Consider the following 24,427-nt stretch of genomic DNA (forward strand, 5'->3'; position numbering starts at 1 on the left):
TTACATAGGACATATGAAAGCAATAAAAAGTTATTTTATTACTTTCATATTACACAATATTACAACACAGGGCTGGGTAGGAAGGGATTAATAGCTTGCACAAGCTCCAGCTTGTAGGTCAGAATGTTTTTTTGACCTGACAGGTTCCTTTTAACGGGGTTATGTACAACAAAATGGTACATGTGTCTTGGAGAAAAAGTTTTAATTCTGGAGTTCAGTCCGAAAGATCGAGTTTGTCTTTCCTCACCTGTCGATAAAACCCCAATTGGGGGTTTTATCGATGTACCTTTGTAGTCAAAATGTGGTCAACAATGAACTTTTTTGAATGATTAACTTTAGAGGAAATAAACAGGTGAGGGGGGTAGAAAGAAGAGTGGAAAACAGAGAGGTTAGCTTATTAACAAGTGTTGAAAACCCTTGTATGACAGAGGAAGTGGGGAAGAAAAGGGGTAGGAATAGTTGTTAGGAGGTACTAAGAAGCAAAAGGTGGAAATGGAGATTATAGTAGGTGAGAGATGCATCATAGTTGGTTCGAGGAGTGGGAGGGGGTCAAGACGCCACCAGATCAAAATACATGGTGGACTCCTGGAATTTCAACCATGGGACCCAAGTAAACATGAATTTTGCTTGAGAATGGTAAGCAAAGACTGCCAACCTTTCAATATGGTACACCTAGTCAATGCGGAGCAGCCAGTTTTAGATAGTGGATATGCTTGTCAAACGCCAGAGAGGAGGGATGAGTAATTTTACAATAGCCAGTAATAATAGGAGAAGAGTTTTATTCTGAGTATTTTGCGGATTCTTGACTAGGGTTAGGAAGATTAGGTTTGGTTGTGGATTAAAAGTCAGTTTCCAAATCTACTTGGTGTAGGTAAGCTCTTATTTCCAGTAATGTTGTATCTGATTGCACTGTCTCCAGATGTGGAAGTACGTGCCACATTCTTTTTTGTACCTCCAACATGTCTCTGGTGAGGAAGGGAACCATTTGTTAGTTTGGGAAGGTGATATGCACCATCTGGCAACTCTTTTGTAAGAGTGTTCCTGTACTTTTACGCATTGTAATGGGCCGTAGGATCTTTTATACATTTGGTTCAGATTTTCCTGTGTAAAAATCTTGCCCTTTTCCCCATAATTGTCATGATCCATGCCGGCTTTTCCATGCTTCTGGTTACACCAATCTCTGGCCTGGTCATGTCAGGGGTTAACTTCCCTTGCCTCATTCTGGATTCCAGGACGCTATATATTGCCTCTCTACCTATGGCTCAGAGCCAGTGATATTTCTGCCTTGCAGCTTGTATACTGGCTCTGGTGAATGTTCCTGATCTGTTCTGCGTTCCTGCTGCTGTATCCTGACTTTCACCTTTCCCCGTTTGTCTGCCTGTCCCGGTCCCCGACTTCCCTCTCCTGTCTGTTGTTTGTGTTCCCTGTTATCATTCAGGGACCAAGGAGGATCAGAAGAAGGACATAAACTAGGAAACCAGAATGTTACCAGAGCGGTTTGAATCTCAGCAAACTGCAGACCTAACATTAACACACAACTAGAAGTAGCCATGGGCAGTGCCTACAATGACCTGGTCGCCTTGACACAGCCGGAGAACTAATTATTCCTACAGAAATACAGGAAAGACTAATCTTCCTAGGAGCAGTCCCCAAAGATATAGATTGCCCCCACATGTAAAGATTACTGGGATATAGGAAAACACAATACACAGGTAGAAAACAGATTCAGCAAAGATGAGGCCCAAACTATCTAAATAGGAAAGGACAGAAAAGAGCACTATCTGTAGCTGTGCAATACCCTAGAAAATACCAACACGCCTGATATGGAAAAATAATGAGCCAACACTGGCTCTCCTCCACTATATAAGGACTCTGCTGTTACTGGGATCCAAACAAACACTAACATAGTGGAGGGACTGAAATTAGTACCAAGCATGACAAAACAAAATACATAGAATATGGAGCAAGGTACACAGACATTCCCAGCAGGGAATGATCCAACTCCACCCAGAACTCCACACATGCAAAATCAGGAAACAAGCCTTAGTACCTTAAACAGAAAAACACAAGAAAGTGGAAACCACCAGCAGAGGTACAAAGACCAAACTTATCTGAAAGGAGTTCTGGTAGGCACAGAAGGAAGGGGTGGCTTCAGAATGTCCTTAGCACATAGGAGACAACATTGAGCACCGGCAAGGAACAAGAGAACACTACTCAGTTGTATAGGCCCAGTCAGAACCACTTGACTGCCAATCAATCTCAGCTGTCTGATTTCCATTCAGCAAGCCAACTCCACTACCAGCACTGACCACAAGAGGGAGCCCCAAACTGGAATCCAATCCAAATGAATTCACAATAGTTTCCCTCTGTATACCTGATCTCCCGCCTTCTGACTCGGTTCTGTTTTCTGACTTTGATATTAATCCTCCCTTTGCAGTGACTAGACTTTCCTGGCTAGACTCTGACTGTTTGACTACTCTATTGCCCCTTGGTGGCTTGCCTGTTAACTGCCTGCTGAAGTTACTTTGCTGTACTTCAGCTGCCTTTTCGTTACAGTGTTTCTTTGTCTCTCTTTCACTACTCTGCTGCCACCTACTGGGGATTACGTTATGCTACATCTTATTAGCCTTTGTACAGCATGACAATAATGATCTTTTTCCCATAATGATATACATGCCTGTCTTTGCAGGGGTTTATTTAAAACCAATACTTGGTATAGTTTAGACAAGACTTTTTGGGGATATTTTGTTTGTGTGATCATAGTTTCAAAGGTGGAAAGTTCCCTATGGGGTAAGCCATTTGGCAAATAAGCTAGAGCAGCTAACTTTAGTCTTACGTATTGAAGGAAGTTGAGTTAGCTTGGTGCTATGATCCTGTTAAGATGAGTTAGGGGCCCAAGTGCTCCTTTCTCTAATACAAGTTCCACTGGTGTGGCGAGCATGTGAAGCTGGTCAGGGGTGCGTGATTGTGTTCTGTCTGAGTACAGTTTTGACAGGTCCATGACACAAATTATGACACAAATTATTGGAAAAGTTGGGGAAATTAGGTAATCTGCATGATTTATCCAAGTGTGTATTGCATTCTTAAAGATTAAGTTACTCTTTGTCGGGTCTCGGAGAAAATGTTTTTGCTGAGAACAGCATTAACCTGAAGTGCGTCAGGATGGTAGAGTCTGCGATCAAATTCCAAAGTTTGTTTGGTGGTTTGCGGGTATAATCTATTATCATTGATCATATTACGGCTGTGTGATATTTTTGTGGGTCTGGGGTTCCCATCCCATTTTTTGACCTAGGCAGCACCAGGATATTTTCGTGCACTGTTTTTTTGCTTAGTTTTTGCAAGTACTGTAATGAAACCACATGAAATATTTGGAAATTTTTGTGGAATGTGGATTTTTTTGTATTTAAAGTTTTTCATCAGTATTTTATTGCTTCTGATTTCTAAAGGCTTAAAGACAGCCTCTCACTTGCAGCCTTTGATATATACCTGGCTGATATCCCAATCTATTTTTGTCATTATAAGAAACATTTAAGAATCTAATAGAGTTGCTAACTGAAAATGATGAAGACCAAAATATTCTAATCTATTAAACTGATAACAAAAAGGCATACAATTTTGATCATTTTAAAAAAAATAATAAATGTGTTGGGACAAGCGAAAAAAGAAGTCTCCGGTTTGTCGATGAAGCTATTGTATCACTGGCAGGAGTGGTCTGTGACTGCTCTGTGCCAGTGACGAACAGTGAGGGGCACAAAAGGCAGGTAAGTAGCAACTATCTGTCTGTTAGTACTTAGGAACATTTTTTTTTTTAAGTCTGATATACCTTTTAAGGTTGTAAAGTTTCTATGGTATGTCAGTGTTTTGTTCTTCATTACTTTTGTATTGTAATAATTTTGATCAACTCCTTATATTTATACATATACTTTATATACAGTACAGACCAAAAGCATGGACACACCTTCTCATTCAAAGAGTTTTCTTTATTTTCATGACTCTGAAAATTGTAGATTCACATTAAAGGCATCAAAACTATGAATTAATACATGTGGAATGAAATACTTAACAAACAAGTGTGAAACAACTGAAAGTATGTCTTATATTCTAGGTTCTTCAAAGCAGCCACCTTTTGCTTTGATTACTGCTTTGCACACTCTTGGCATTCTCTTGATGAGCTTCAAGAGTTACTCACCGGAAATGGTCTTCCAACAGTCTTGAAGGAGTTCCCGGAGATGCTTTGCACTTGTTGGCCCTTTTGCCTTCACTCTGCGGTCCAACTCACCCCAAACCATCTCGATTGGGTTCAGGTCTGGTGACTGTGGAGGCCAGGTCATCTGGCGTAGCACCCCATCACTCTCCTTCTTAGTGAAATAGCCCTTACACAGCCTGGAGGTGTGTTTGGGATCATTGTCCTGTTGAAAAATAAATGATGGTCCAACTAAACGCAAACCAGATGGAATAGCATGCCGCTGCAAGATGCTGGCGTAGCCATGCTGGTTTAGTATGCCTTCAATTTTGAATAAATCCCCAACAGTGTCACCAGCAAAGGACCACCACACCATAACACCTCCTCCTCCATGCTTCATGGTGGGAACCAGGTATGTAGAGTCCATCCGTTCACCTTTTCTGAGTCGCACAAAGACATGGTGATTTGATCCAAAGATCTCAAATTTGGACTCATCAGACCAAAGCACAGATTTCCACTGGTCAAATGTCCATTCCTTGTGTTCTTTAGCCCAAACAAGTCTCTTCTGCTTGTCGCCTGTCTTTAGTAGTGGTTTCCTAGCAGCTATTTTACCATGAAGGCCTGCTGCACAAAGTCTCCTCTTAACTGTTGTTCTGGGGATGTGTCTGTTGCTAGAACTCTGTGTAGCATTGACCTGGTCTCTAATCTGAGCTGCTGTTAACCTGCGATTTCTGAGGCTGGTGACTTGGATAAACCTATCCTCCGCAGCAGAGGTTACTCTGGTCTTCCTTTCCTGGGGCGGTCCTCATGTGAGCCAGATTCTATGTAGCGTTTGATGGTTTTTGCCACTGCACTTGGGGACACTTTCAAAGTTTTACCAAATTTTCGGACTGACTGACCGTCGTTTCTTAAAGTAATGATGGCTACTCATTTTCCTTTACTTAGCTGATTTTTTTCTTGCCATAATACAAATTCTAATAGTCTATTCAGTAGGACTATCAGCTGTGTATCCACCAGACTTCTACACAACACAACTGATGGTTCCAACCCCATTTATAAGGCAAGAAATCCCACTTATTAAACCTGACAGTGCACACCTGTGAAGTGAAAACCATTTCCGGTGACTACCTCTTGAAGCTCATCAAGAGAATGCCAAGAGTGTGCAAAGTAGTAATGAAAGCAAAAGGTGGCTACTTTGAAGAACCTAGAATATAGACATATTCTCAGTTGTTTCACACTTTTTTGTTAAGTATTTCATTCCACATGTGTTAATTCATAGTTTTGATGCCTTCAATGTGAATCTACAATTTTCAGAGTCATGAAAATAAAGGAAACTCTTTGAATGAAAAGGTGTGCAAACTTTTGGTCTGTACTGTCTATACTGTATATATATATATATATATTTTTATATATATATATATATATATATATATATATATATATATATATATATATATATTACAGTATATAGTATATACAGTTAGGTCCAGAAATATTTGGACAGTGACACAAGTTTTGTTATTTTAGCTGTTTACAAAAACATGTTCAGAAATACAATTATATATATAATATGGGCTGACAGTGCACACTCCCAGCAGCAATATGAGAGTTTTCACATCCAAATCGGAGAAAGGGTTTAGGAATCATAGCTCTGTAATGCATAGCCTCCTCTTTTTAAAGGGATCAAAAGTAATTGGACAAGGGACTCTAAGAGCTGCAATTAACTCTGAAGGCGTCTCCCTCGTTAACCTGTAATCAATGAAGTAGTTAAAAGGTCTGGGGTTGATTACAGGTGTGTGGTTTTGCATTTGGAAGCTGTTGCTGTGACCAGACAACATGCGGTCTAAGGAACTCTCAATTGAGGTGAAGCAGAACATCCTGAGGCTGAAAAAAAAGAAAAAATCCATCAGAGAGATAGCAGACATGCTTGGAGTAGCAAAATCAACAGTCGGGTACATTCTGAGAAAAAAGGAATTGACTGGTGAGCTTGGGAACTCAAAAAGACCTGGGCGTCCACGGATGACAACAGTGGTGGATGATCGCCGCATACTTTCTTTGGTGAAGAAGAACTCATTCACAACATCAACTGAAGTCCAGAACACTCTCAGTGAAGTAGGTGTATCTGTCTCTAAGTCAACAGTAAAGAGAAGACTCCATGAAAGTAAATACAAAGGGTTCACATCTATATGCAAACCATTCATCAATTCCAAAAATAGACAGGCCAGAGTTAAATTTGCTGAAAAACACCTCATGAAGCCAGCTCAGTTCTGGAAAAGTATTCTATGGACAGATGAGACAAAGATCAACCTGTACCAGAATGATGGGAAGAAAAAAGTTTGGAGAAGAAAGAGAATGGCACATGATCCAAGGCACACCACATCCTCTGTAAAACATGGTGGAGGCAACGTGATGGCATGGGCATGCATGGCTTTCAATGGCACTGGGTCACTTGTGTTTATTGATGACATAACAGCAGACAAGAGTAGCCGGATGAATTCTGAAGTGTACCGGGATATACTTTCAGCCCAGATTCAGCCAAATGCCGCAAAGTTGATTGGACGGCGCTTCGTAGTACAGATGGACAATGACCCCAAGCATACAGCCAAAGCTATCCAGTAGCAAAAGTGGAACATTCTGCAATGGCCAAGTCAATCACCAGATCTTAACCCAATTGAGCATGCATTTCACTTGCTCAAATCCAGACTTAAGACGGAAAGACCCACAAACAAGCAAGATCTGAAGGCTGCGGCTGTAAAGGCCTGGCAAAGCATTAAGAAGGAGGAAACCCAGCGTTTGGTGATGTCCATGGGTTCCAGACTTAAGGCAGTGATTGCCTCCAAAGGATTCGCAACAAAATATTGAAAATAAAAATATTTTGTTTGGGTTTGGTTTATTTGTCCAATTACTTTTGACCTCCTAAAATGTGGAGTGTTTGTAAAGAAATGTGTACAATTCCTACAATTTCTATCAGATATTTTTGTTCAAACCTTCAAATTAAACGTTACAATCTGCACTTGAATTCTGTTGTAGAGGTTTCATTTCATATCCAATGTGGTGGCATGCAGAGCCCAACTCGCGAAAATTGCGTCACTGTCCAAATATTTCTGGACCTAAATGTATATATATATATATATATATATATATATATATACTTTTTATTTGGTGGTTAATTACACATGATAAATTTTATAAATGTTGTGCAGTGATGTGGAGGACAGGTAACGACCCATATCTCAGCTGAGACTAGTTTTTTTATATGAGGCACGTTTTGAACACTGTGCAATGGTTTGGAGTATTGTAAAAAGCAAGGTTATTATCAGACATATTGTGTACCAATGCTATTCAGTATACCTTGTATGTGCTTTCTCCTGTCATTATAGATAATGGTAAACTTGACCTCCTTGTGCTACATTCCTGGTATTCTATTGTGCTTGAAACCCCTAGATTTGAAGAACATTTGTGACCGGATTTAATCTTTTCAATTTTTCCTATGAAACATTTCAATGAAAACTAAACCCTACTGCTAAGATATTGGTCACATTATTGAATGTTAGAGTTTCTTTTAATGTCCTCGTTTTGTGTAAAATGAGGCCTCTTTGTCTAAGTGGAGAAGAAGAGGGTCAAATCTGCCAGAAGAGGAATAGTTAGACATGTCTATTCATGTGCCTTTATCAAACACAAATGATTTTCCATTTGAAGTGTTGTTACAGCATACCTAGCAATATTGTACTTACGTACCTGTTAAGTAGACCAATGTAGATGTAATTATACATTATCTGTTCTCTTAGGAAAATAACATGTAAACCAAATTTTCTAAAAATGCCAAAATTGTCAAAGACTATTCTAAAGTTATTAAATTACTTTAGATAGCATTTAAATAAGCAAGTTTGCAGTTAACTTGCTTTTATTATCTGCTTTTATTTTCCAGATTTGAGAACTTTTACCTAACTTATTATACAGCTCATTTCCATGGAGTTTCGCCACTACTACCTGCCAAGGTTCTGGTCAAGTGCATACGGAAGTTCATTTCAAGACAAGAGTTAACTCCCAACATCCCGGCCACCACTCTCAAGCCCATTGATATTTATGCAGCAGTTAGCCTCTTATCTCTCCCCCATGCCTTCTGAGTTCTGACAGGGCTTTTATCAACTTTGTAGAATCACATTTCCTTGACACCCAGTATCACCGCTCTTACTGTCCTGATTGAGACCTCTGCTTGTTCAAATGTCTTGTTGTATCTATTTTTATATGTAGTAATAACATTGTACACATTCTTGAACAAACCACTGATGGCTGACTGTGTTACAGCAGAACTTGTGCTGACTTTATAATTCTACTAAACTTACAGATCTGCAACTTCCCAGAGTTATACTGTAAGTCAATAAGAAAAGCCTGTCCTGCAAGAAACCAAGAAGAAAAAGAGACTACGGACATATGAGATTCTTAAGACAATTGTCCGGTCTAAAATGATAAGTCTGCAGTCACTCTATGTGACTGCAGACATATGAATCCTCCCAGTTAACACATTGTGCACTGTGAGGATACACCAGTTTCTGAGCTGGGAATTGTTATCATGTGACCACTAATTTGCAATATACTTGTTTCCAGAATCTGACTAGTGGCCTTTGCCTCACTCAATACAAGGGACTAGTAGGCAAGGTCATCTAGTGGGCACAGCCTTCCTCAATACACTTGTAGGCCATGCCCAAGAGAACATGCACATCTCACAAATGTAGTCACATGACTTCCATTCCCAGCTTAAAAACTGGTGAGAGCATAAGATTAAAAATAAAATATCTAATTAGGCTGCAACTTTCGCATTATGAACACCTCATATATGGTATGATTATGTAAAAATATATTAGAAAAACATAGGACAATTTCAGCACTCCTGTAGTATTAAATTAATATGGAGGTTCATTAAAGGGGTTTTCCCACAAGCAAAGATTATTTGAATCAATACATCTTAGAATAATAATAATTTCCACAGTTGGATTTTTTTTAGAAAAACGTTCCTTTGCTGAGAAAATCTTATAAACGTGTCCCTTCTACCATGTTCCTTCAAAAATACCATTCCAGATACATCTTATATTATATTTGCCCTGAAAAATATGCTACGGCTTATTTTTGAAATAGGACTTCAATTTGGGGAAGAAAAGTTAAGGGTAAGTGTGACGCCCTGGACTAGTCAGGTCATCCCAGGTAGTCCCATGCACACACACCCCCTCCCCTTAGAACGGTGACAGCAGCCAACCTACAAACCTTTGTCACCACCCTCCGAGTTTGATGTTCACACCAGGGGGGCGGAGCCAGGCGGTTGGCTCCACCCACCGAGGAGTTGATGGGCCCGGAGGCGGGAAAACAGTTAGTTGAAGTCTAGTCTTGACAGTGAGTGAGGTGAGTCAAGTTCAAGGGCAGACCTGTGCTCAGGCCTGCCAAAGACTACACCAGGTGTCTGGGTTGGAGCCCAGGCACCTTTGGCAAATAGGCAGACGGTGGTGGCCACCTGCAGGAGCTGGGATTACAGCCGGTGGAACCGTAGGGACCGAACCGGGGAACCGATTGGAAACCGGAGCACCAGGAGGGGTATTCAGACCCTGTACGAGGCCCAGAAAACACTAGGCTAAGTCAAATCAACTGATTGAGGACTGGACTTTAGGACCTTTTCCACGCAAGTCCCGACTGAAGACAACAGCCCAACCATTAGGGTAAAGCCACCGCCAAGGCATACAGACCCAAGGGGCCAGCGTCTGTGAGCAAACAGGGCTCTCCCGACACACAGCACGCCGGGTAGCAGACTACCGTTGCTTAGGCATAGGAGTCATAATGTCTACATTAAAGAGGTGCAGGAGAAAGGCGGAAACCCCCAACCTGTTAAGGGGAAGCTGCAGCCGGCTGAGGGCACCGTTCATCATCTCATTTGGTTTACCAGAGACTCCAGTATGTTGTATCATAGTGAGTACACCAGTGCCTTCGGGCCGCGCACCGCGCCGCATCGCACCGGCACCCAGCACGCATCCGTCCCCTCGCCTCAGCACCTCCCTTGGGCCCCCGGGACCATCATCCCCCCTACCCACAGAGGGGGTCAACACCAAACTGCGCAACACCATCCCCGGGAGCCTAGTCAACGGCAGCGGTGGTGTCCTTCCATTCACCACAACCTGTGGGTGGTGTCACGAACTTAAACCCCCTACAAACCACCGCTGCTCCGACCATGGACCTCCCCACCGAAGTCCCTACATGTAGCGCCAACCTCCTTTCAGAGCGACGTGACCCCCCGGGTCCGTGGAAGAGCTCAAGCCACCCACCGACGAGCACGGATCCGAGCGTCTCGGCAGCCGGCCGAGCCCCGGGGCGGTACACATCTGCTCTTCTGGCATCACGAACATGATTGAACCCATCCACTTACCTGTGGAAGTGCGCCCTGAAGTTATCGTCAGCGGCGCCCCCGCTGAAAAATTGCAGAATCCGCCATCTTGTCACCTTCCTGTGGTGCGAAGTTTCCCGCCAAAGCCGTCTTCTCCAAGCAGAAAAGGCGCGAAAGTGAAGCCCCACCCCCTGAGAGCAGAGCGGTGCAGAAAGCAAGTGAAGTGCCCCGAAAAGACCAAGGGGGGGCGGGTGAAGATCCTGCCCCATGTGACTGAAGAGATAAAGGGCAGGGACTCCAGGATTCTGCCATCCGTCTGGTTCCTGGAAGCACAAGCCGCAACATGTCCGCCCCATCAGAGAAGCCCGAATTCCCGGAGCCCGCACCCGGAACAGCGGCGTGGGTGGAAGCCCGGACGACCCTTATGGCATGCCGCCTACAGGTGCAGGTGAGGTACCTTATGGAGCAATGGGCGGCTGAGATGGGGGAGATAGCTTCGGCTGTGCGGGCACGTGAGATGGAGACGAATTTGGAGGAGCGGATGAGCGACCCACGCCCCTATGTCCTTGAGGGATCGGCCGCTGCGGCTGAGGGACCCGGTCTGCCCCTGCTTCCCCTGTCGCCTCCTCCATGGCACATATCAGTTACGGCTACTTCCACGCTTGGTCTGTCACCCCCAACACCAGCGGCGGAACTCGTCCCAACTGCCCGTGAGGACCCACCTGCAGAAACGGCTCGCGGACGGCTGTACGTTCCGCCAGCACCGACCCCGCTACCTTGGAAGGTGCCCGCCCCGAACTTAGTCCTGCCAGTCCTGGAGGGAGCGACGCCCAGAGAGACCTCGGCCCCGGCAGTCCGCCCGGCCAAGAGGGGGGTGATCGCTGACCGGAAACCCGCCCAGCAAGGAACGTTGACCGTTTCCCGACCCCAGGCCTCGGCGGAGGCAGCGCAGGGTTGTCGCTGGAAAGCAGCATCCCAGGCCACGACACAGCGGGGTTCCCCAGATGAGGTGCAGGTCGTGGCCGGCACCGGCTGGGCCCAACCCGCGTGCAAGGAGGTTAATTAGACGCCCTGTACTGGGAGTGACCGCAGCACCAGCTGGGCTTGGAGATCGCAGCCCAGGAAAAGAGGAAGGCGGAGATCCTGGCCCACACCATAAAGGAAAAAGACAATCTCCGGTATGCCACATTTCGGGTGCGGGGCCCAAGGCACGAAGGCCAGGTCAGGCGTTTTGACCCCAACAAAGGGTGGGGGTTTGTGTTTGAGCCCGGCCTGGAAGCCGAAGTTTTTTGGTCCCGTCGGGACGTTTACCCCCATCTGCCCATGGGTCACCCGGACCGTGACCTGATCCCCAGAGAGCTGGTCAGCTATACCCGTCATTGCGAGGAGAGGGACTGGTTTGCCCTTGATGTGCAAAGGAGGGCACGCCCCCTCCCCCCACCGTACAGCCCTGGAGTTACCATTGAGGCTGAGTATGAAGAGGAGGATGAAGGTTAAAGGCAGCGGATCCCGGCTGCCAAGTTGAACAGTCCCTGTTGGGACCCTGCAGCCCATCCCTGTTGCGACTTTGTTTTTGCCCCGTTCATAAAGACAAGATCGAGAACTTGCAAGCCACCCAAAAACGTTTGGGCTTGTAAATAACCCCCTTTAACTGGCCCTTCCCATTTCACAGCCTCCGGAGAGGCAGACTGGAGGATGGGCCTGCGGGAAAGAGATGGCCAAGGCTTGCCACCATTGCAACTGGTGGCCATCCTGTGGGTCAGGTGCCCCCTGGATGTGGGGCCTCCGAGAGACAAGCAGATGTGAAACCTGCACCCGTCCCGTAAAACAACACCTGGGCCTGTTCCTAGACTGGGGAAAAGGGGTTCTGCCCATGTCTTAGAGGCAGCATTAGGGCTAGGTTTGTTTGGGTGGGTGACTGAAGGACCCGGTCCTGTTCCCGTGTTAATAAAAATGTTATGTTTTGCAACGTTTAAGCATGTGCCTCCCGCAAGGGAAGAACTGAAGCCAATATATGAAGTTTATACAAATGTTAGTATACTTGTATTGTGTTTCCAGTTTTACCTTTCAGAAACAAAATAAACCGGTGATGGATGGGCAGCCTGCATTAAACCAAGGGGGAATGTGATGCCCTTGACTAGTCAGGTTGTCCCAGGTAGTCCCTATCACACACACCGCCTCCCCTTAGAAAGGTGACAGCAGCCAACCTACAAACCTTTGTCACCACCCTCCGGGTTTGATGTTCACACAAGGGGGTGGAGCCAGGCGGTAGGCTCCTCCCACCGAGGAGTTGACGGGCCCGGAGGCGGGAAAACAGTTAGTTGGAGTCTAGTCCTGACAGTGAGTGAGGAGAGTCAAGTTCAAGGGCAGACCTGTGCTCAGGCCTGCCAAAGACTACACCAGGTGTCTGGGTTGGAGCCCAGGCACCTTTGACAAAGAGGCAGACGGTGGTGGCCGCCTGCAGGAGCTGGAATTACAGCCGGTGGAACCGTAGGGACTGGGGACGGGCGGGGGCCCGCTGGTACCGAACCGGGAAACCGATTGGAAACCGGAGCACCAGGAGGGGTTCTCAGACCCTGTATAAGGCCCAGAAACAACTAGGCTAAGTCAAATCAACTGATTGAGGACTGGACTTTAGGACCTTTCCCACACAAGTCCCGACTGAAGACAACAGCCTACAGACCCAAGGGGCCAGCGTCTGCGGGCAAACAGGGCTCTCCCGACACACAGCACGCCGGGGAGCGGACTACCGTTGCTTAGGCATAGGAGTCATAACGTTTACATTAAAGAGGTGCAGGAGAAAGGCGGAAACGACCAACCTGTTAAGGGGAAGCTACAGCCGGCTGAGGGCACCGTTCATCATCTCATTTGGTTTACCAGAGACTCCAGTATGTTGTATCATAGTGAGTACACCAGTGCCTTCGGGCCGCGCACCGCTCCGCACCGCACCAGCACCCAGCACGCATCTATCCCCTCGCCTCAGCACCTCCCTCGGGCCTCCGGGACCATCATCCCCCCTACCCACCGAGGGGGTCAACACCAAGCTGCGCGACACCGTCTTTGGGAGCCTAGTCAATGGCAGCGGTGGTGTCCATCCATTCACCACAACCCGTGGGTGGCATCATGAACTTAACCCCCTACAAACCACCGGGGCTCCAGCCGTGGACCTCCCCACCGAATTTTCTACATGTAGCGCCAACCCCCTTTCAGAGCGACGTGACCCCCCGGGTCCGTGGAAGAGCTTGAGCCACCCACCGACGAGCACGGATCCGAGGGGCTCAGCAGCCGGCCGAGCCCCGGGGCGGTACATAAGTGTATCCCCCAAAAAGGAAGACACACCACAGGAGAATTGCCCTTGCTTCTGGGTCCTCTTGCGATTCAGAAATCTCAGCAGGTCCTTGTGTGTTCCACAGCGGTCCTCCCCTGCTTCCGGCTGGCATCCTGTTGCTGTCAAACACCAAAGACATACACACACACACACATATCCGATTGCGGTAACATCACACACTCATCCAATCGCGGCAACATCATACGCACACACACATCCAGCTGCAGGGGGATCTGGGACACAATGGAATGCATAAAGGAGCTGCGGTGGAAAGCATCGAGGACTTGCTCCTCAATGTGTTCTACTGTAGGTCCTCAATGTGTTCCACCATAGGTCCTTGCATTCCACAGCATCCTAGGTCTCCCTGCCAGTCAGAAGCAGTACGGTATCACCAGATATGTGTGTGTGTGTGTGTGTGTGTGTGTGTGTGTGTGTGTGTGTGTGTGATGTTACTGTGATCGGATGTGTGAGTGGGTGTAAATGAAAAGACCCTGGACTCGATGTGTGTGTTTCAGCGGAATGGTGAGAGACCTGATAGCGACACAGATCACTGTGGGAGGTCTGATCAAACGTCAGCACCTGCCAGCTGTAGCAGTTTGGGGTTTGGTGAGTGTGATCGCGGGGTCTGTCTTTTCTCTTTTGGGGCTGTCTTCTCTTTTATGAGGCTGTCTCCTCTCTTTTAGCGATGTCTGCTTTTTTAATGAAGTGTCCTGCTGTGTTCTTTACTTTTTTGCTGTATGAACACTTCATTATTGATCTACAACTAGTGCTTATTTTTAGGGTAAGGCTTATATTTAAGCCATACTCCAAAATGGTCTAAAATTCCAACTAGTGCTTATTTTTAGGGTAAGGCTTATATTTAAGCCATACTCCAAAAAGGTCAAAAACTCCAACTAGGGATTATTTTCATGGTAAGGCTTATTTTCAGCGAGACATAATATATTCTCTGTAATGGCTTTTTTTTACTGTAATTAGACAATGGTCTGATCAAACCACATCACCTGGGCAGGGGAAGAAGTGAAAAAGTACAAAGCCATTACAGCATCACAAATAATTTTTTCTTTAAGGTAAAATGTTTTTTTAAAAACAGACAGAAAAATGGTTTACCTCAGAAAAAGAATCATCTATGATCCTCTTATGTCTTTATATTTTATTTTGCATCCCCCCCTGCCCCGGAGATGTGATATGATCAGACCATGTCCCTTGTACAATCAGACCCGGCCATTGCACAGTACTTAGGAAGACACATATATAACATTTTCTCAGCGCAGGAACATTTTGTTTAAATACATCTAATTGTGTAACTTATAATTATTCCAAAATCTATTGATTAAAATATACCGTATTTTCGTTTTATAAGACGGACCGGATTATAAAACGCATCCCAAATTTCGAGATAAAAAAGGTAAAAAAAAAATGAGGTCCGTCTTATACTCCGGTGTTGTCTTACCGGAGGGGGGCGGTAGCGGTGGTGGAGCAGGGTCACAGGAGGTAGAGGCTGTGTTAGCAATGGCGGCAGGTCTGTGCTGGAGACGGCGGATCAGTGCTGGCGGCAGCAACAGTGGGTCATTGCTGGCAGCAGCAGCGGTGGTGGCGGCTCAGTGCTGGCGGCAGTGGCAGTGGCTCAGTGCTGGCCGAGTCGGTGTGTCAGTGCTTGCAGCAGTGGCGGTAGCGGGTCAGTGCTGGCAGCAGAAGCTGCAGGGGCTATGTGGTGGAGCAAGCCAGTGTGGCAAGTGTCCCAGATGCTCTGTCGGCAGTCTGGGATTCAAAGAAATGGCGCCCGGAGTGGCCCATGTGAAGATGGAGCTCTCATCCATTACTATATGGAAGCTTGAAGTTCTTTTCCATAGAAAAACATTTAAAAACTACAGTAACAGCAATGTCATAATAAAGCTGCATAATACTCACAGAATTATATTATGATAATATAGTTACTGTACTTTTTGTACTGGCCAATGGAGTGAGCTGGAAGAGGGTGGCATAAGCTGCATCAGTACCTGGAGGACAGGGACAGAAACTAAGTCAGCAAACGATAGTATAGTCAGAATCTGAGGTCAAAAACTGGAATCAAAATATTGTTCACAAATTTGTCTAAATCTGTGTTAGGTAGCACATCTCCTTTGCCGAGATAACCCATTCACTTCACATGTGTGGCATATCAAGATGCTAATTAGACAGCATGATTATTGCACAGGTGTGCCTTAGGCTGTCCACAACAAAAGCCACTTTAAAATGTGCAGTTTTATCACACAGTACAATGCCATAGATATCGCAAGTTTTGAGATATCATGCAGATGGCATGCTGACTGCAGGAATGTTCACCGGATTTGTTGAATCTTCATTTCTCTACCATAAGCCATCTCAAAAGGCATTTCAGAGAATTTTGCAGTACATTTAACCAGACTCACGAAAGCAGACCATGTGAAACCACACAGCCCAGGACATCCTGCATCTTCACCTCCAGGATCATCTGAGACCAGTCACTTGGACAGCTGCTGTAACAATCAGTTTGCATAACCAAAGAATTTTTTCAAAAATTATAAGATACTGTCTCAGGAGAGCTCATCTGCATGTTCATTATCCACACTGGGGTCTCCAACTGACTGTAGTTTGTCATCGTAAACGATTTGAATGGGAAAACTCCTACATTCAATGGCATCTGGCACATTGGAGAGGTATTCTCTTTATGAATTAATCCTGGTTTTAGCTGTATAGCGCAGATAGCAGACTGTGTATAGCAACTTGTGAGTTAGTGGGTTGCTGATGTGAACAATGTAAGTTGATTGGCCCATGGTGGTGGTGAGGTTATGGTATGGGCATGTGTATGTTATGAACAATACAGATGCATTCTATTGATAAGATGAAAAGGGTGGGCAGTCACCTCATGAGTCAATCACGTTTTTGAATGGATAATGCAGCCAAGGGTGTGATACATGGAGGTTCCTGAGCTGGTAAACTCAAGAAGTGTTCTCGCGAACTCGCGAAGTGTTCAAAAGGAGAAAAGGAATCCAGATCCCGCAGTAATAGTATATAATGGAATACCAGACTTCTTATATTAAAAACATCTTTTTATTTCAACCATTAAAAAAACCATAAGAATCGCTGGCCTACGCGTTTCGAGCAGCTTGCTCTTACTCATGGATGAAATAGCAAGAATTTCTAATGTAAGAAGTCCAGATTGGCATTATATACTATTACTGTGGGAGCTGGATTCTTTTTCTTCTCTTTTTGAATTCTATTGATGCCATTTTGGATGCACAGAGATAATGTGACATTCATCCACAACCATCATCTCATGTTGCAGCATGAAATGCACGGCCTCATGTTTCAAAGGTCTGTACACAATTCCTGGAAACTGAAACATCCCAGTTCTTGCATGGCCAGCATACTCACTGGACATGTCACCCATTGAGCATGTTGAAGAGGAGTGGACCAATATTCTACAGACCTCAACAACCTGATCATCTCTATGCAAAGGAGATGAGTTGCACTGCCTGAGGTGATCACACCAAATACTTACTGGTTTCCTGACTCCTCCCCCAATACTGAACAACTGAATATTTTAGAGTGGCCTTTGACTGTGGCCAGCCTAAGGCACACCTTTGCAATAATAATGCTGCCTCATCAGCATCTTGATATACCAAACCTGTGAGGTGCATGGATTTTCTCAGCAAAGGAGAAGTGCTCACTAACATAGATTTACACAAATTTGTAAATAATATTTGAGAGAAAATGGCCTTTTGTGTATATAGAAAAAGTCTTAGATCTTTTATTTCAGCTCAAGAAAAATAGGAGAAACAACAAAAGTGTTTAATTTATATTTTTGTTCAGTGTAGTTACTCCTGTTTTAAAACACACACCCATAATTTCAGACTGGAGGATAACTAAAGGCCAAGCCTATAGAGTTGCTCTGACTGGAGCCTATGCAAGAAGACTGGTGAGTCAGCTGTGATACCTCCTCCTGGTGAGTCAGCTGCAGCATTATGCGAGAGGGCTGAAAATCCTGATTAGGCAGCAGCAATTGCTCCTCCCGGCCACCAGAGGGAGGTCTGTGCGGCCTGGAGGAAGTAGGAGTGGAGGGACCCAGAGCAGAGAGACTGGAGAGAGAGATGGCTGCCGGGGTCCTGGTCGGTGCTAGCAGACCTGGAGTGAGTGAGAGTTAGAGTGACTGCTATGCGAGCAGTCCACTCAGCTTTTTCTGAGTGGATGCCTAAAAGAGACAACTACTGCAGATCCGAACCCGCAGGTGATCTTGATCTGAGGCCTTCCTATCAGACTGTTAAAAAGCAGAAAAAGAGACCTGCATACAGAAGCAGTCCACTGAGTAATAAATGTATTTGTATGCACATCTGCTCCATGCTTATTGATTATATAATTTGGTTGTTGCGGTGTTTGGATTTATTATGGGCGCTTGTCCCAAATATTGTTTTTAATAACTTTTTGCATCTAATAAAGATTACTGGTATTTTATTACTCAGTGGAGTACTTCTGTATCCTGGTCTCTTTTTCTTCGTCTTGTCAGTTATGATTGACCGGTATTTACCACCCCTGTTTCAGTTGGGATTTTTACTTTCCTTTGCTGTGCAACTGCACATTTTTATATCCATTTCCTATCAGACTGTGACTTCAGCCCTGAGAATTGTCTATGTCATACAGAACTGTTGCAGAGCAGGACATGGAACAGATATCCGTTTGCCCGGAGACCCCCGAGGAGATAAATACATGTAACAGTGAGTCCTGAGCTCAGGTCTGGCCTATATCTTTTTGTTTTTGCGGACAAGTGTGCACACTAACTCAATAGTGGTCTTGGCACCAGACTAGGTGTAATATAAACTACGCAGCAGCCATTGTTGCAGTACTGTTTGTGTATCTCTGCTCGCAAGTGGTTAACCCCGGGGTACTTTCCTATGTTGCTTATATGTGTGGGGGAAGGGCGGGGAATTAGAGTTTATGCTAAGATTGTTAATTGGTGTGCTGGTCCAGGGATGGCTTTTTCATACACCCAGTAATTTACACCTGGTAGTGTTTCTAGAAGTTCCTGGTTAGTCAGTCCTTAGCCCAGCACGCTGATCCTGGTTCAGTAATTAGGTGCCTGTACATTTCTTTGTGTTTCTATTTGCTTTACATCCCTGTTGCCTTTATTGAGTTATAAAAAGTTTGTGTTTAAACTTAGTCTGCTCTCGTTCCTCATTCGTGACCTGCTATATCCTGGGAGTAACCTCTCGGTTTCAAACCTATATTGTTCAGAGCTTGTGGCCCAAACATTTCGTTCATCACTAGCACTGGTGAATTAACCCCTTCACGACCTTGGACGGATCTATCCGTCATAGATCGTGTCCCGTTAAGCCCCGCCCCCTGCCGCGGGCAGGCGGCGTGGATCGGCACACATATCAGCTGTTTTCAACAGCTGACATGTGTGCCTGCTAGCCGCGGGTGGAATCGCTTCCACCCGCGGCCATTAACCCCTTAAATCTTGCTGCCAAAGTCTGGCAGCAAGATTTAAATGCGCGCGGCCATGTTTGTTACTCACCGCCGCCCCCACCGGAAGTCACGTGTGTTATCACGTGACTATCGGTGGTTGCCATCGTAGCACAGGGTCATGTGATGACGCCTGCTGCTATGATCTTTCACTTTCATTTTCCCTCGGCCGAGAGCAGAGGGAAAACCAAAGTGAGTGAATCTGCTGATTACAGCGGTATTGCTGTGATCAGCAGATAGCGATCAGCGATCGGATTGCTGATTGCTATAGCCCCCTAGGGGGACTAGTAAAATAAAAAAAAAAAGTAAAAAAAAAAGTTTTAAAAAATAATAAAAAAAAAAAACCTAAAAGTTCAAATCACCCCCCTTTCCCCCCATTGAAAATTAAAGGGTTAAAAAATAAATAAATATACACATATTTGGTATCGCCGCGTTCAGAAATGCCCGATCTATCAAAATATAAAATCAATTATTCTGATTGGTAAACGGCGTAGTGGCAAAAAAATTCCAAACGCCAAAATTACGTTTTTTGGTCGCCGCAAGTTTTGCGCAAAATGCAATAACAGGCGATCAAAACGTAGCATCTGCGCAAAAATGGTACCATTATAAACGTCAGCTCGAGACGCAAAAAATAAGCCATCACTGAGCCATTGATCCCAAAAAATAAGAACTCTACGTGTTTCGGAAAATGGCGCAAAACGTGCGCCACTTTTATTGGACAAACTTGTGAATTTTTTTAACCCCTTAGATACAAGTAAACCTATACATGTTTGGTGTCTACAAACTCGCACCGACTTGAGGCATCACACCCAGACATCAGTTTTACCATATAGTGAACACCGTGAATAAAATATCCCAAAAACTATTGTACGATCCCACTTTTTTTGCAATTTTTCTGCACTTGGAATTTTTTTGCCGTTTTCCAGTACACTATATGGTAAAACTTATGATTTCATTTAAAAGTACAACTCGTCCCGCAAAAAACAAGCCCTCATATGGCAAGATTGACGGAATAATAAAAAAGTTACAGCTCTTGGAAGAAAAGGAGCAAAAAACAAAAACGCAAAAACGGAAAGTGCCCGGGGGCTGAAGGGGTTAATATGGCAACTGGGCACAGAAGCAGATGTGGCAGGAGCAAGTCAAAGTGGGGAAGTAACATCTGGGAGTAATATCACCAAAGTAGGTATTGTATCACAGTAAAGCAGTCTTGCTGCTCGTTCAAAATAATAAATTCTGGTGCCATACTGTGACGCTCCAGGGCTGTGGGGTACTCGGTCCCGGGCGCGTGGTGCGCTGTGTGGGAGATCAGTCGTGGTCGCGGCCGAAGCTCGGTTCCGTCACCCCGGGGGTCGGTCCAAAATAAAAGTGGTAAAAAGAAAAGAAAAGGGAGAAATAAAAATAAAGAGCTTTTCGACTACGCCACTTTCGGTGTGCGGCCAGGTAATTGGAAGCCGCCGCTGCAGTGTCTTGCTGGGGCTGATAGTGATAGTGCAGCATAGGTGTTTTAGGCCCTCTGCAAGCAGGGCTAGGCCCCAGCAGTGCATGATGGGGATTGTAGTGGTGAACAGTCAGTTTAAGTGTACGGAGGCGGTAAGGAAACAGTCCTCATCAGTATTGCAGTTTTAACTTGCCTTGTCTTTACTTGGTTTCAGTGTTTGGATCCGCTGGTGCCGGTTCCAGGTGCTCCCGCTCTCCTTGTTCTCCGTGGCAGCTGTGACCTGGGTTGGCTGTCCTCTGTGCACACTTGTTGATGGGCTCCCGCGGCCTAGAGCTGCTTGGGAACCCCTCCATTTCTATCTTGGTCCTATTGCAGGCAGCCTTGACTATTTAAGGTGGTCAATCCCTGGTCCCCTGTTTGCTGCTGATGCTTCAGACTCTTTGGTTGGCGATGGACCCTGGAGATCTTCTAACCTGGAAGATTTAACAGTTGACCATAAAGTGTCCCGCTGTCCTAGGGTCTGCACCCCACCTCGTGCTGAGTCCTGTGAGCCTAGGTTCCAGACTTCCACAGGTGCCCCGTGATTCCTGAAGTTTTCCACTTCCACAGGTAACCCACGGTCCCTGGAGTCCTGGTTCCATACTCCACAGTCCCTCACTCCTGTCACAGCACTCGGTTGTTACTTCAGGTCTTTTCCTTTCTTTCTATACTTTCACACTTTCGACTACTACTCTCAACTCCTCTATCCTTCACTTCCTTTTCTGACTCCACTGACTGACTACTCACTTTCTCTCGCCAACTTTCCAACCGACCACTGACTCCTCCCCTTGCTGGGTCTCTCCCTACAGATTGGGTGGCGATTATCCAATCAGTGCCCATCCCTTTTACCTGTTGCTAGGCAGTCTCCCAGTTTGGTGTTGGGGCCTGAAGGTGCTGGGGTATTGACTGGCATGGATATTCCGTGGTTTGGGTTTCCACATACATTTTGTGGCACCTGATACCGCAGGGGTGCTACAATAACACTATTGTGTTGGTCACTGGAGCAATGTAGAGACAAAGGTGATATGTCTTTTAAATATGAAACTTGTATAATGGTTTGCACCTAATAGTATCTGAAATAATCGCAGGAGAATTAGCCAAAGCTCATATGTTTTTTTCCACTTCAATTTGTTGCAAAAACTAAAATCACAATAAATTTGTCAGTGGCTCTTTATCATTTCTGTAAGCCTGAAACCAAAGTCAAAGAGAATCATTGATCTCTTTTTACAATATTCATCAAGATTTCTTGTTTTTACTATGTTTTGTGGGAAATAGATTGAAACGTAGATGCAATCTGATCTCTATTTGTGAATACTCTTAATCAACTTAACCCCTTAACAACTGCTGTATAATGTTTTTTACAGTGGCTATTGGGAGGACGTCTTTGGATCATTCAGAAAAAGATCATAGTAATTTCAGCTGCACCGACTGAAAGGGAACCTTTAATGTCCCCCGTGCCCCTAAAATCTTCTAAAGCCTTCACATCATGCGCAGTACGCTTGTCTGAAGCCAAGACATGTTCAGAGGCTCAGTGATGTGAGGGAACAAAGCTGAGGGCACATGCGATCTTTATATAGCACTGACAATGATGCTCTTGTAAGACATGTTATCATGTCAAATCTCTTTATTGGTAAGCATTACAATTCCATAAAAATCACTTACGCATTTCAGACAAATTATTGTCCTTAATCATAGCAACTACATTATGAGTCTACAATATATTATATAAATAACCTTCCCATATACACTCCAATCAGAGACGAGAATTAATTAAACAAAGACAACGCCCATGATCAATAGCATGTATGAATTCACATTTGAAAAAATGTAGTACCCAACAATATGAACAATTATCATAGAAAAAACAAAAGAATACAAGTACAAGAAATTACAGCAATATATACAGTTTCCTTACATGATATTACATCCAGAATAATGCACAATAAAGACAAAATATATTTGCATATTAGAATTCAACATAACAGTGAAAAAAAATTAAAAAAAATTAAAAAAATGAGCATACACAACAGCATAAAACATTGTGATTTGTTTTACACATTAGGCAATGCATCGTATTAACATAAAAAAGCTGAGTAGTTAATGATACCTGAAAAGAAAAAATAAATAAAATAGAAATACATTCAATATACATTAATCAATAATAATATAACTTATCAGTTATATGGGTTAACCCATGATGAAAACTAATTTCTAAATGTAACATTCAATTAGCCTACCTGGCTAGTAAAAGTGTATGCAAAGCACACCAGTGATAGAGACGATTTACCATTTCAATATCACATTTTTGCATGCAGGAAAGCTTGGGGCGACACGGTGGCTCAGTAGGTTGCACTGCAGTCTTACAGCGTTGGGGCCTTGGGTTCAAATCCCACCAAGGACACCATCTGGAAGGAGTTTGTATGTTCTCCCTGTGTTTGCATGGGTTTCCTCTGGTTCTCCAGTTTCCTCCCACACCAAAAAAACATACAGATAGGGACTTTAGATTGTGAGCCCCAACAGGGACAGTGTTGCTGTTGTTTGTAAAGTGCTATGGAATTAATAGTGTTATATATATATGAATAAATATTATTACCATCATGTATCTCCAGAATGTGTCAATACACCAGAAAAAGAGCGCTTATTAGTTAAAGGGTCAGATTGAGCACCAGCAGCATGTTCAGAAATGCGGACTTTCAACTTACGTATCGTACATCCGATGTATTGTAAATTACATTACCTGCAAATGTACTTTTACAGGCTCTCACTCAGCCCTTACAGTTCTCAGAATATGGTCATGTATAAAGATATATTTTTCTATAAAATTGTTCTTAGTGTGCAAAGGTAAGAAAACAATAATAACATATAAATCTACTATCATTCTAATCATACTAACCAGAAGAATAAAGTTGTCATCACTTTTACAACATTTACCCCATGATGAAAGGAGTAAAATAAACTTTGTTATTCTGCAAAAAACAAATCCTATTAAGCTTTCTTTGTGCAAAATAATTTTTTAGTGTGTAAAAATAACCAAGCATAATATAAAAACGATATAAATCTGGAATCATTGTAATTGTATGACCCTGAAAAACAAAGCACTTTTATCCCTTGTACCGTGATGAACAGTGTGAAAAAATAAAACAATTAGGTCAGGGTTTCATGTAATTTTCCAAAGTCCCTAATGGAGCCATTCACTACAATGAAATAGATGGAAACACTTTTGACTATGTATGGTCTCTATCCCAGAGGTGTTCATTCTTTTTAAGCATGTACAAAGTGCAGTCAATTATGCTTTTGTGCAAATCTAAAAGGTCTGACACTGATAAGTTCAGATGGAATCCAGAATAACCCTTTCTGCCTTATTACAGTGAATTATCTATTGAGCAGCATATAAATCAAATATTTTGAGAATATAGAAGGAAACCGTGATATAAGTGCTCAGTGCAGAGCACAGGCTAAATGTGAACCTAGCCTTTAAAGCAATCTTGAAAATAATGTGACCCAAAATTGTCCCAATAAAATGATTTACCTGACCCACCAAAAACAAACCCCCATTCAGGCCTGGCATTACTGTAGCATGCAAAGCACATTCAT

This window comes from Anomaloglossus baeobatrachus, chromosome 4 (assembly GCF_048569485.1).
Source record: "Anomaloglossus baeobatrachus isolate aAnoBae1 chromosome 4, aAnoBae1.hap1, whole genome shotgun sequence".
NCBI classification, from domain to species: domain Eukaryota; kingdom Metazoa; phylum Chordata; class Amphibia; order Anura; family Aromobatidae; genus Anomaloglossus; species Anomaloglossus baeobatrachus.